This window comes from Leiobunum rupestre, chromosome 4 (assembly GCF_980474605.1).
Source record: "Leiobunum rupestre chromosome 4, qqLeiRupe1.1.hap1, whole genome shotgun sequence".
Lineage (NCBI taxonomy): Eukaryota > Metazoa > Arthropoda > Arachnida > Opiliones > Sclerosomatidae > Leiobunum > Leiobunum rupestre.
Window position 1 is genome coordinate 57,515,689 of NC_143387.1, and position 13,802 is coordinate 57,529,490.

Here is a 13,802-nt window from a genome sequence, read left to right on the forward strand (position 1 = left end):
ATAAAAACCAAACTGTAGGGAAATTTTTAGTGTGGTAAGTAGGAAATTTTTCCGTATTTTTCCGAAAAAAAGAAAAAGTTTTCATTCCATGATTAGTCTAATATATGGTTTGCAAATTGAAATGAAGCGGCATTTTCACCCCATTTTTTCAAAATCTAAAAGTAAAACTAAACCTCTAGACTACTGTAAGCCGATTAACAATGTTTTGTAGTATGTTATTACTGTTATTAGACATTTTATAACGATAAAATGATAAAATCATTAAAAACCAAGGTTAAACAGTAATTTATGTTTCAATTTTTTAATTTTCCGAAAATCTTCTGGATATTTTTCCGCATTTTATTTTTCCCGAAAATTAACAACTCTAGAAATTTTCTTTTTTGTTAATAAAATTAAAGGTATGTAAATTATAATTTATCGATAGGGACATAGGGTTAATAAGGGACGTGTATAACCCAAGGTTATGGTTAGACTACCTTTGTTAATCGCTTAATTTAAGTTTTTTAAGCGTAGCTAACCAACGTTGTTTACTCGTGTTCTACACACCAATCTTAAACATGTCACACGCGCAAAGACATTGGGTAATTGACTCTAAAGTCTCTCAAACAAGACTTGGTCAGCGGACAGTCCAATGGATCAAGATAATTGAGATATTACAGGAAGTAAGCCGCGTGGCCTTGCGCAACTTGTACTAGCCAAAATCGAGTCGGTGTGGTTAAACCAATTTCTACCCGCCGTCCCCCGGGAAGGATTTTAATATTTATTTATTATGCCGAAAGTAAGGTATTTTTAATATTTAATTTTACTAAATTAAATTAAATTTGTTAAACACGCTTAGACTGCGTTTTAATTTTATTAAATTTGTTAAACACGCTTAGACTGCGTTTTAATTTTATTAAATTTGTTAAACACGCTTAGACCACGTCTTAATTTGTTTAAATTTGTTAAACACGCTTAGACCGCGTTTTAATTTGATTAAATTTGTTAAACACGCTTAGACCGCGTCTTAATTTGATTAAATTTGTTAAACACGCTTAGACCGCGTCTTAATTTGATTAAATTTGTTAAACACGCTTAGACCGCGTCTTAATTTGATTAAATTTGTTAAACACACCTAGACCGCGTCTTAATTTGATTAAATTTGTTAAACACGCTTAGACCGCGTCTTAATTTGATTAAATTTGTTAAACACGCTTAGACCGCGTCTTAATTTGATTAAATTTGTTAAACACACTTAGACCGCGACTTAATTTGATTAAATTTGTTAAACACGCTTAGACCGCGTCTTAATTTGATTAAATTTGTTAAACACGCTTAGACCGCGTCTTAATTTGATTAAATTTGTTAAACACGCTTAGACCGCGTCTTAATTTTATTAAATTTGTTAAACACGCTTAGACCGCGTCTTAATTTGATTAAATTTGTTAAACACGCTTAGACTGCGTTTTAATTTTATTAAATTTGTTAAACACGCTTAGACTGCGTTTTTATTTTATTAAATTTGTTAAACACGCTTAGACCGCGTCTTAATTTGTTTAAATTTGTTAAACACGCTTAGACTGCGTTTTAATTTGATTAAATTTGTTAAACACGCTTAGACCGCGTCTTAATTTGATTAAATTTGTTAAACACGCTTAGACCGCGTCTTAATTTGATTAAATTTGTTAAACACGCTTAGACCGCGTCTTAATTTGATTAAATTTGTTAAACACGCTTAGACCGCGTCTTAATTTGATTAAATTTGTTAAACACGCTTAGACCGCGTCTTAATTTGATTAAATTTGTTAAACACGCTTAGACCGCGTCTTAATGTGATTAAATTTGTTAAACACGCTTAGACCGCGTCTTAATTTGAAGAATTTATTAAACACGCTTAGTTATAGTGGTAAATAAACTATTTCCCTCTAAATGTAGTGGTAATTCTAGGTATTTTATTAGATTTTCGTTACAGTTAGAATTTTACAAAATTTAAGAAATTTATCTTTATCGTTAATTACTCAACGATATTAGGTGGTGCCTTGGGTATTAGCCTAGCTGATTATTATTATTATTATTTATTAATTTTGGGATTTTGATAAATCTGTCTGTTAAATAATTTAACCAACATAAACGTATTAATTAAACCAAGAATTGATTGATAAACCTACGTAGAATCTGTAACCATAGCTTTAGCCCACCGTGGAGACCCAAACCAATTTTGGTTATTAATGTCCTTTCCAGCCTTCGGCTCATAGGCTTCGTTTTAATTTTTGGCCCGCATTATTTCAGAAAGCCGGCCTAAAAATGAATGACTCGCCAGGGGTGAAAAATTAACCTCTACATTATACAAAATGCAAATTTCAATTAAACACACCCCAAGTTCCATTCATATTGCGCAATATAAGGTTATAAATTAGTATATTTAATCTTCCCGTTCAAATAAAAACAAACTAAAAAAAAAATATGTAAAAACTGGATTTCAAAATTTCTGATCATCAAACGCTGATAAAATATATTTTACGAGAGAAGCATCGATTTAGGCATTTAAAATTAAACATGTGGCTTCGAAGGTTCGATGTACATCATTTTTCCAGAAAATAACATTAGCAGGTTAATAAATTATTATTTACAACTTATTCCTGTGGCGAGGTTTATTTACACCTAACCGGTAGCCAGCAAACTTTACATTCAAAGATTTTACGCACATTCACGTGTTCTTGATTAAAGTATTCGATTTAATCTAATCGAATACGGAAATAACAATACTTTTAGATTCCCATGCTAATATATTAATAAATTAATGTGTTCTTGATTAAAGTATTCGATTTAATCTAATTGAATACGGAAATAACAATACTTTCCGATTTCTGTAACTAACTTGTAAGTAAATGAGTTCATTCAAGTGTTCTTGATTAAAGTATTCGGTTTAATCTAATCGAATGTGGAAATAACAATACTTTTCGGTTTCTATGATAAAATATATGGGTACATTCACGTGATCTCGATTAAAGTATTCGATTTAATCTAATCGAATACGGAAATAACAATACTTTTCGATTCCCATGCTAAAATATTAATAAATTAATGTGTTCTTGATTAAAGTATTCGATTTAATCTAATTGAATACGGAAATAACAATACTTTCCGAATTCTATACCTAAGTATGAGTCCATTCACGTGTTTTTGATTAAAGTATTCGATTTAATCTAATCGAATACCGAAATATCAATACTTTTCGGTTTGTTTACTTTAATTTATGAGTTCATTCGCGTGTTCTTGATTAAAGTATTCGATTTAATCTAATTGAATACGGAAATAACAATACTTTCCGATTTCAATACCTAAGTATAAGTCCATTCACGTGTTTTTGATTAAAGTATTCGATTTAATCTAATCGAATACCGAAATATCAATACTTTTCGGTTTCTATACCTTAATTAATGAGTTCATTCGCGTGTTCTTGATTAAAGTATTCGATTTAATCTAATTGAATACGGAAATAACAATACTTTCCGATTTCTATACCTAAGTATGAGTCCATTCACGTGTTTTTGATTAAAGTATTCGATTTAATCTAATCGAATACCGAAATATCAATACTTTTCGGTTTCTATACCTTAATTAATGAGTTCATTCGCGTGTTCTTGATTAAAGTATTCGATTTAATCTAATTGAATACGGAAATAACAATACTTTCCGAATTCTATACCTAAGTATGAGTCCATTCACGTGTTTTTGATTAAAGTATTCGATTTAATCTAATCGAATACCGAAATATCAATACTTTTCGGTTTCTATACCTTAATATACGAGTTAATTCGCATGTTCTTGATTAAAGTATTCGATTTAATCTAATCTAATACGGAAATAACAATGCGTTTTGGTTTCTATGCAAAAATATATGAGTACATAAATGTGTTCTTAATTAAAGTATTTGATTAAATCTAATCGAATACCGGTTTCTATGGTTAAAATATAGGAAAATTAAAGTTTTGGTCTTGACAACCCCTTTCATAAAAAAATAACACCCCTAAAAAAAAGACGGACCTTTCCTGTCTTTTTGTTATTTTTGTGAGGGTGGATTTAAATATTTAAATTTCTGCGTCTCATCGCGGTGCCTGTCACAGAATCGGAAAGAGTCGAAAGAGAGCGGATGGAAGAGGAGCTGAGGCTCAAAGGAGAAAGAGACCACCAGCAGAGGGCCAAAGAGGAAGTAGGACTCTCCCCAAAATACTTTTTTTTTTTCAAATATTTAAATTCCAAGAAAATTGGAGTGAACAAAAAATTGTACCGATGACCTGTCCATAAATTTCTTACCTTCGCAGGAAATACGAATGCGGGGTCAGCATTATCAAGAAACGAAACAAGTTCTGGATGAATTCTGGTCCAGAGTCAAACTCAGTCATCGACAGAGATGGGACGATATTTTGGTGAATATTTTTCCGTCGTAGACCTATAATTAACGTTTTCGATCTTACGAACCCCGCCGCGTTATTTCGCGTCATTTTTTCGTAAGTGGCGGAGATACATGAGGCTGGAGCACATTCCAGATGCTCTGAGCGCTCCGGAAATTAACGAATATATTAGCAGATGGAGAGATAAAAACCAAAAAGAAACGATAGATGGCGTTTTTCGAGAAACACCCGTTTGTTTATCGGTAATTTTCACTTTTATATTGTACATACTCTTTTATTAGTTATTTCGTCAATTTACACTCTAATGCATGGCTATACGAACGCCGTTTTCTATGATCCCGCTTTTCTTGTACTAGTACCATAAGTAACATATTACCGAAAGTAACATATTACCGAAAGTAACATATTACCGAAAGTAATACATATTACCGAAAGTAATACATATTATCGAAAGTAATACATATTATCGAAAGTAATACATATTATCGAAAGTAATACATATTACCGAAAGTAATACATATTACCATAATTAACATATTACCATAATTAACATATTACCATAATTAACATATTACCATAATTAACATATTACCATAATTAACATATTACCATAATTAACATATTACCATAATTAACATATTACCATAATTAACATATTACCATAATTAACATATTACCATAATTAACACATTACCATAATTAACATATTACCATAATTAACACATTACCATAATTAACACATTACCATAATTAACACATTACCATAATTAACACATTACCATAATTAACACATTACCATAATTAACACATTACCATAATTAACACATTACCATAATTAACACATTACCATAATTAACACATTACCATAATTAACACATTACCATAATTAACACATTACCATAATTAACACATTACCATAATTAACATATTACCATAATTAACATATTACCATAATTAACATATTACCATAATTAACATATTACCATGAGTACTTTAAATTAGGGTTGCGAAAAATTTGCTAACTTTAAGGCAATAAATATACAGACCATACAATACGCCAATTTCGTTTTATTTTAAGGCAAGAATACTACCTATTTTTGTAGCGAAATTTCGTCTGTTTTCGATTATCTTGTGACACTATTTCGCGCACACTATGTTCACTTTTTGCGAATTGAAAGCACATGATCTTACGTTACGGAATATGATAGTTTGGTTCCAAACGCTAACGCCCATATTTTTAGGTACCTGGATGCATTCCTGTAGTTATAGTTATAAAAGCTGACTCCGTTTAATAAACCAAAATTGTTTTATACTGAAATAAACAAACTTTGTTTTATTAAACTGGCGAAACTCGGTTAAATTTGCCATGTCTGAAATGAGTATTAGCAACCAAAGCTTAAAAATTAACTATCATTTGCTAAACCCTTTGTTTGCAAAGGATAAAATAGCTGCGAAAATTTCAATTTATAAAGAGCAACACGAAAGCTTCACTGTAACTCACAACTTATATAATTCAATGGCCATTTCTCTACATGAGAGCCAAGGTCAAGCAAGTCCAAAACACCATTTTTAGAAAAATACATTTTTAGTGTTATATCTACAGGATGTTTCAAAAGGTTATGCAACAATTTGAAGGAGTTGTAGGGGGTGAGTTGAGAAGTATGCCCGTTTCCATTTTCCTACGATGAGTTAAAAGAGCGTCAGAGAGCTTGGTTTTGCGCAACAAGCGCAAAGCAGCAGCGAAATAAGGAACATTAAAGGGTATATAACCCGTAAAGCAATCTTTATGGAAGACCCTTCAATTTTTCAAATTTTACTGTACAGTGGCGCCAAACATGTCTAAAGCCAAAGGCAAGAGCGGCCAGAGCTGCAAACGTTGGTGTTCCACACTATATACCTGAGGTTATATTCCCTTGCTTGGTTTTACGCTTGTTGCAGCCTACTTCCAGGGGCTAGTAGGCCTCACTTTGAAGCTCTCTGGCGCTCTTTTAACTCATAGTAGGAAAATGGGGGAAAAACAGGCATACTGCTCAACTCACCCCCTACAACTCCTTAAAAATTTTGCATAACTTTTTGAAACACCCTGTATTATAATTGCAATAGTAATCTAATAGTTGAAATATACTAAAAAGAAGGTTAAAGCAACGTTAAAAATTAAGTAATGATACACTCTCAAGAATTATTAATTCTAATTTCTTTCCAAAGTCACGTATCTCGACTCGCTAGATCTTCGTTCTCAGGTCGAACGCTAATCAAATATGAAGAAAAGCTTATATTTTAAATATATCGTTAATTAATTGCGCGTGAAATTGTTAGTTACTGGAAGAATTAAATATGGCGTTACTGGAAGGATCGGAGGAGCCCAACAAATGCATCGTTAATTGGAAACAAGTAAATATTAGGTACCGCCAAAGACTGAAATAGTCTATTAAACATTTCAATATTTGATCAAGTCCATTAAAGATTTGGAAACGATCCTCCAAGAGAAATTAGACGAAGCTACGTACAACCTCCTTTTGGTGACGTATTAACAGAAGTTCCTAATATTATCTTACGAGATGAGTTTTCATCTTCCTAACCTAAACTAACCAAAACACTGGGAAACACTTACAAGGAGACATCCCGAAGTGTAACCCCCCGATTTTGTTCAAACTCGGGGAATTTATTCAATGTGTACCCGTTTTGCCATGGGAACGAAAAATATTTTTGACAACAAAAAAATAATATTTTCCCATTCAAAATAACATGGGATTCTGACCGATTCCTAGGGCCCCCATGTGAAAATTTTGAACAAATTTAAAAATTTTGAAAATGCCAAAAATAGAAAAATGGATAAAAAAGTGACGAAAAAAATCAAAATTGATCAACTTTTGATCAATTTGAAGAAAATGATCAAATGTTGATCAATTTTGATTTTTGTTTATCCTTTTTTTTTCTATTTTGTAAATTTTTGACATTTTTAAAAAAATTTAATTTTTTGAAATTTTTCCCTAGGAATCGGTAAGAATCCCATGTTATTTTCAATGGGAAAATTTGCTATAATTGTTGTTGTCGAACAGGATCGTATGTCCGAAAACGTATTTCATTTGCCCGAAAAATGTATCACAACTTTTGTTGGTGATTTAGTCGTTCAATTTACTGGCGAATTTCATTTTGTTCGAATAATCGTTTGTCCGTTTTTTCGAACATTAGGAATTGGTTTTTTTTTTAAAATATTGTTAATATAAGAAAATAGTAACATTAACGTGAACCTAACCTAACCTAACCTAATCTTTATTAAGAAAAAACAACTTGAACAAACAACGATATTTACAATGTAGTTTTTTATTTTTTATTCTTGCACTAAAAAAAATCCGAACCAAAAAAAACAGCAATAAGAAATACTAATTTAGCGACAGAATTCGGACAAGTGATGCTACCGATTCGGACGAATGAAACAAAGAAGTTGTCCAATTCGAACAATTGAAACATTTGTTATTTCGGCGGTTCGGACGATTGAAATTCGAACAAATGTACCTACCCCTACAAGTGAGGCATTCCTAAAAAAAATTCCCTTTGACGAGTTTAGGGTAAGTGTAGAACGGGTAATGCTGAGATTACCACGTTGACGTACATAAGCACGCGATTTGATGAGTGTTTAGGAGCATAATACTATAATGAAGCTTAAAAATAATAATCTCCATTAAATATTTATTGATCACTTTGAAATTAACGCAAAAGACCTTTCTAAAATGGATTAATAAAACACGCGTTAGGAGTCTTTAGGAACTCAACCGAAAATAGGCGAAATTCGAAATTCCCGCCGCCGATTTACTGGAAAATCGTGGTAGTATTTATCCGCCAAATTTACTAGATATTTTGCCTTTCTTAACCTGCAACTGAGTTAATCTACTGTGAAATTAAGAACCGTTGCTACGTTTAGTCATTTCTTTGAAAAGTGCTTCGAAGGCTCGTGATTCATTTTAGATGGATACTTCTGTCGTAAGATAAATATTATATACTTCTGGTATGAATTATGAAATGGATTCTATTTGCCGGCCAATTGATTTGAATGTTATAAAACAGAACTCGAGTGAATTAATGGACACGTCCACCTTCACGACCCACGAATCCCAGCAAAGCGAGCACGTCTCGATCGCGGTGTGGGCCAACATGACGCAAAACCCTCGCAACAAAGGCTTCCATTTCGACGACTTGGGTTACAAGTTCGAATTGCCGCCCGAATTAGTGCTGACGAACTGCGCCGTCCGCTTTATGTACACCACTTTCGACCATTGCTCCAAGTACGACCAAGTCACCCAAGAAATACTCGACGCTGGTAAGTACGCGGATAACGAATCTACATAAAGCCAGGGTTTTTCAACTTTGAAAGGTTAGATTACGAAGGTTTTCGAACGGCCCCCATTAGTCAGATACCTCTACTTGGAATGCTTATCGCGGCAGTTTTCGTCTCGATGTGGCTGATGTTTTTTTGACGTCACTATGTTAACTTAACAAACAAGAACGTGAGAGGGGAGCGCGCGCAGAGGGGATTTTTCTCTAGTAGGGGGGCCAAAGCCTTCAGAGTGATCTTACCATACGCGATACGCCAGGATAAGCATTCCAAGTAGAGGTATGGATTCTTGTCAGATTGCATTCCTCAAATCCCTAGTCTCTTTCGTTATTGCACGGGGCGCCATCTAGATAACATATTTATTGGCTTTGTTAGTTAGAGTAAAGATAGTCAAACTTTAAAAGTGAATAAATGTTATTAAATTATTTCCATAATTAATGGATCCCTCCATTATTTTCAATTTTTTTAACTAGCTTCTATCATAAGTCTATAATACTATTCCATAAGTTTGTCACTTTGTGGAACATTTTACTGAAAGCTAGTAACGGAGTGACGTCATCACATGAATAAAATCTCCTCCTAGCGAGGCACTGTCAAAAGCTGCTAGCCCAAGAGCCCATGACAAAATAAGCATGTGTTAAGCTACACGATGGTTCAAGGTATTTTTTAATTAGGTTAGTGATTTCTAACAAAGAACTGTTTGTCTTACGGGTCAAAGTGGGGGCTTTCCGGAAATACGAACCACGTGACGTCACTTCCGGTGACCTTGAAAATTGATATGACCTGATATTGGTATCATTCGATTGGTCTCAACGTGCTTTTACCAAATATCGTTAAATTAACCTTCAAATCTGAACCAAGAAGCGTATTAGATTAAAAAACTAATTTCGAGCCCCTCCTAAATTTACATGTATAAGACAAAATTACCTTTTTAGTCTTATACGCCGTTTGGTTCAGATTTGAAGGTTAATTTAGCAATATTTGGTAAGAGCACGTTGAGAAAAATCGAATGATACCAATATCAGGTCATATCAATTTTGAAGGTCACCGGAAGTGACGTCACGTGGTTCGTATTTCCGGAAAGCCCCCACTTTGACCAGTAAGACAAACAGTTCTTGGTTACAAATCACTAACATAATTAAAAAATACTTTGACCCATCGTGTACCTTATCACATGCTTATTTTGTCATAGGCTCTTGAACTATACGTGTGACGCGTTAGCAAGCGGACGCAAAACCATTTTATGGGAGCCCCCCTTAATGAAGAGGATAGTCAATTAAAATTGTTCAGTATTTTGTCAAGATACAATTGTAATCGCTCCTTTTATTGCCACAAATAGCCCCTCTTATATGAACAAGTCTTTCCTTCTACCCTTTCATATTATTATACTAAACTTTTATAAAAAAAATTAGAAACCCCTGCACTGAAAAAATTTCAAAGGGACTCTCAGTTAAAGTGTCACACTTATGTTACAATATTATACACTTATGCTTCTATATATCTGAAATGGAGCGCGCAGTTGAAAAATCAACATAAAATCCGCTTTCATTTATAAACTTAAGATTCTCCAGGACAGCTATCCACTTGGCGGTGGAAAAGGGGATCAACCGGAATTGGGTCTAAATATTCCTGAAAAAGTCGGTGACGTAAGCTGTGCCCAAATTCTGCGTTTTCAATTTATTTATCAAAAGGTGGCGCTAGTAGTCGAGGGTTACGTTGGGAAGACATCTTTCGGGGATAATCTTTTATTTGTTTATGACCCAGGTAAATGTGAAGAAAGTCTGACTTATACCCATTTCTGGTATAGAGTCGTAATCCAACCTCCTAAAACTTGAATAACCCTGATAATAGGTTTCCCGATAAAATGTAGTCAAAATGGCGACTAGCGCTCAAAGGTTGGGGGGGGGGGTATGAAAGAGGGAAGTGGTAGCCTGCCCCTATAGAGACTATAACGTCACGTGAAAGCTACTTCTAGAGGCTGTACAAACTAAGCACGCGCTTGAAGAGAGAGAGACGTAGAGGAAGGCGGCCCCTTCGGGACACGCTTCCCCGTAAAACATCAGGACTTTCCGGAGAGTCCACTAGCAAGGGGACGCGCGTACTACGTGAACACCATTCGCTAGAGCCGAATCTGACCAGAGCAATATTTTCTATTGGGTTCCTACAAACGCGTAACCCGGTCAGGACCAAAGTATTCACCCAGTCAGTAGCAGCCAAGAGGGTAAAAATTGAATTATTTAGTGAGTGAAACCGTTCGGTTAGAGATTTGCGATGTAGTAACCTAATTTGGACTCGTTGCTAACTGCATTTGAAGGATAGTGGCGTGTGCCTCTGAAAAATCACTTTCCAATGAAAAAAAGGTCGAGGGGCTAACCACTTCCTAAAAATCTGTACACCGATTACAGGAGTACAAAAATGAGTACAGCTTTTGGTTGTGCTAAATCTGTAATCAGTTACGTAATCATTTTAGTACAGTCAAAGCTACAGGCTTGTTCACCGATTACGCCAAGTGATCAGCCCCTCGAAAAAGGTTTCGACTTCATTCGTTTAAAAACGAATATGCCACAAAAAGTGTTAAACTAATATTATTTAAAATTTTAATTCATTAATACCTATATCTAAGAATAATTTACAGATTTAGATAATATCAGAAGTATATAATATTCCTCTCGAGAGAAGTATCCATCTATACTGGTAATGTTATTCGCTTGAAACATGCACCATCACCGGCTTCTGTTGATTTTTCCAAACACGTTTCGGAAGAACAAAATAATGCTCGTCGAAATAGATCATACAGTGATTTTTTAAAAGTTGATATCCCTACGCAGTGTAATTTTTAAATTTTAAATATGGATACTTCTCTTGCAAGAAAGATATCATACACTTCTGATAACAATCTTACTACAGGCAGGTTCAAATCGATAGAGTAAATTACCCCTATGATAGAATGCGTTTACATTTGAGTTCGTGAGTTAAATTGTTAACTAGAGGGAGCTGATAAATAAATGAACTTATAACGGCACTATAAGACCTAGCTTTGTAATAAAATCATAGGATTCTCATAAATTTTAAAAAGGGTGTGGATATTACATTATTTTCAGGGATCGAAAGAATAGATTGCACGGAAATAAACATTTTGAGCGAAGTCACTAGGGTTTCTATTTCATGCTAGATGGCGCCAATTTAGGCATTTGGGGGATTATTTAAAAACTAATAAAGAACCAATTTAGGCATTTGGGGGGGGATTATTTCAAAACTTATAAATAAAAGTTCGTCTCATGAGAAATTCGGGATAACAAGAAACCAGAAAAAATATTTTCAGTCTGAGAATACTGGCGCCATCTGTTGTGGTTTCGTTTAACATATTTCATTTTAACACCTTTTCAAATCACAAGCTGAGAACATTTTTTATAATTATAAAAATGTTCTTATAATAATATCAACAATGCATTTATTTGATAGAGAGTTAATTTGTATGCGATTCTATATACTAATTTAATTGAAATAAGACAACTATAAATTTTTTGTCTTATTTAACTTTGACTACTAGATGTTCAAATATTGCTCTTACGTCACAAGACACAGCTTAATTCTTCGCGCGAGTGATTTGCACGCGCGCTAGCCTATATTCCTCTGGCGAGTGTAGCGCGCGCTCGTAAGCTTGTAAAAGTAAGAGCCACATTCAAACAGGAAGGCCACGTGACTTTATTGTTTGAACAGCGCCAGCGCCGCCGCCGTCTCCGGAGGGAGGGGAGTCCATGCCGGTGATTCTGGACCCGGAAGGCTACGCCGTCATTGGCGGACTGATACATATCAATTTAATGTGGATGCCACCTCAGCCAGTGTACAGCGGCGGATGGAAAATTCAGCAAAGTAAGGGAATAGGCTTTTCTTTAAAATAAGCCAAGCTTGCTGAACTTGTTTTTACGTAGCTCATTCGTCACGAAATACGTAAAAGTTCAGTTCAGTTTATGCTTAAAAACAGGGTGCCTCGTCGAATTTACTCTTATGTCCAGGGCTTTGGGTGGGGTGGCGGAATAAGGTGGGGTGGCGGAATAAGGTGGGGTGGCGGAGTGGTTCACCCAAAGGAGATAATTTTCCCCTTCTTCGGTGGTAAATAAGGTTTCGATAACCTCTCTCTTGTTCCGACCTTTTTACTGATTAGACGACAAAACCCAAATGAAAATCCAGCTCAACGATCTTTCAACGCTTCACTGCGACGTTGAATATACCATTCTATAAAATACTACTTATTTGCTTATTTACTTTTGTGTACAGAGAGGCAGAACGTTTGGCCCGATTTTCCATGAACCAGGGAAGCTCAAAAAAGTATTATCTGGCAAACCTGCCAACCTAGTTGTCTGGATAAATATTGGAGATTTGATTAAAATCCTTCTCATTTAACGGTTATAGTTTTATACAAACCATTATAAATAGTTAATGAACTATAACTCATTGATTTTGTGAATAGTTCAGTTATGGACTTACTATATTTTGAAATATACTATCTTCAAGTAGGCTACCTTAGCTTTATTTTAAAAATCAACTTTATGGGTGACGCTTCAGAAAATACCAATCAAATAGGAAGGTGCATATGCAGAATTTTAAAACCAAAGAATAAATAAATTGACAAGTCCTACTGAAGTAGCGCTATGTTGTCTTTGTGAAAGTGTTTGGCCTGTTTAGCTAGGAATTTATAGAAAGGTCTATTACTCTATTGGTTGAGCAACCGTTGACCATCGCGAAGTCAATACCGGAGTACAAAAAGTCGTTGAACCACTTTCAACGGTTGAACGTTGACTTCGTTGACTAGTTACCGAACACACCCAATATTAAAGTATGTTAATAAACGTTGTAGTCGAGAGTCCATCTTCGCTGTCGCACGTGGGCTACCGAGTGGTGGTCATCCCGGCTCGACCTCCGCCGCCTGGCATGAAACCGCCCGAAGCCGCCGAGTTCACCGAGGCCGAAGTCAAACGCTACGACCAGGAAATGTCCAAGACAGTTCAAGTCACAGTCAAGTACGCCACCAACTCTGGCCTACGTTATTACGAAGGTCCGCCAAGGGATATTAT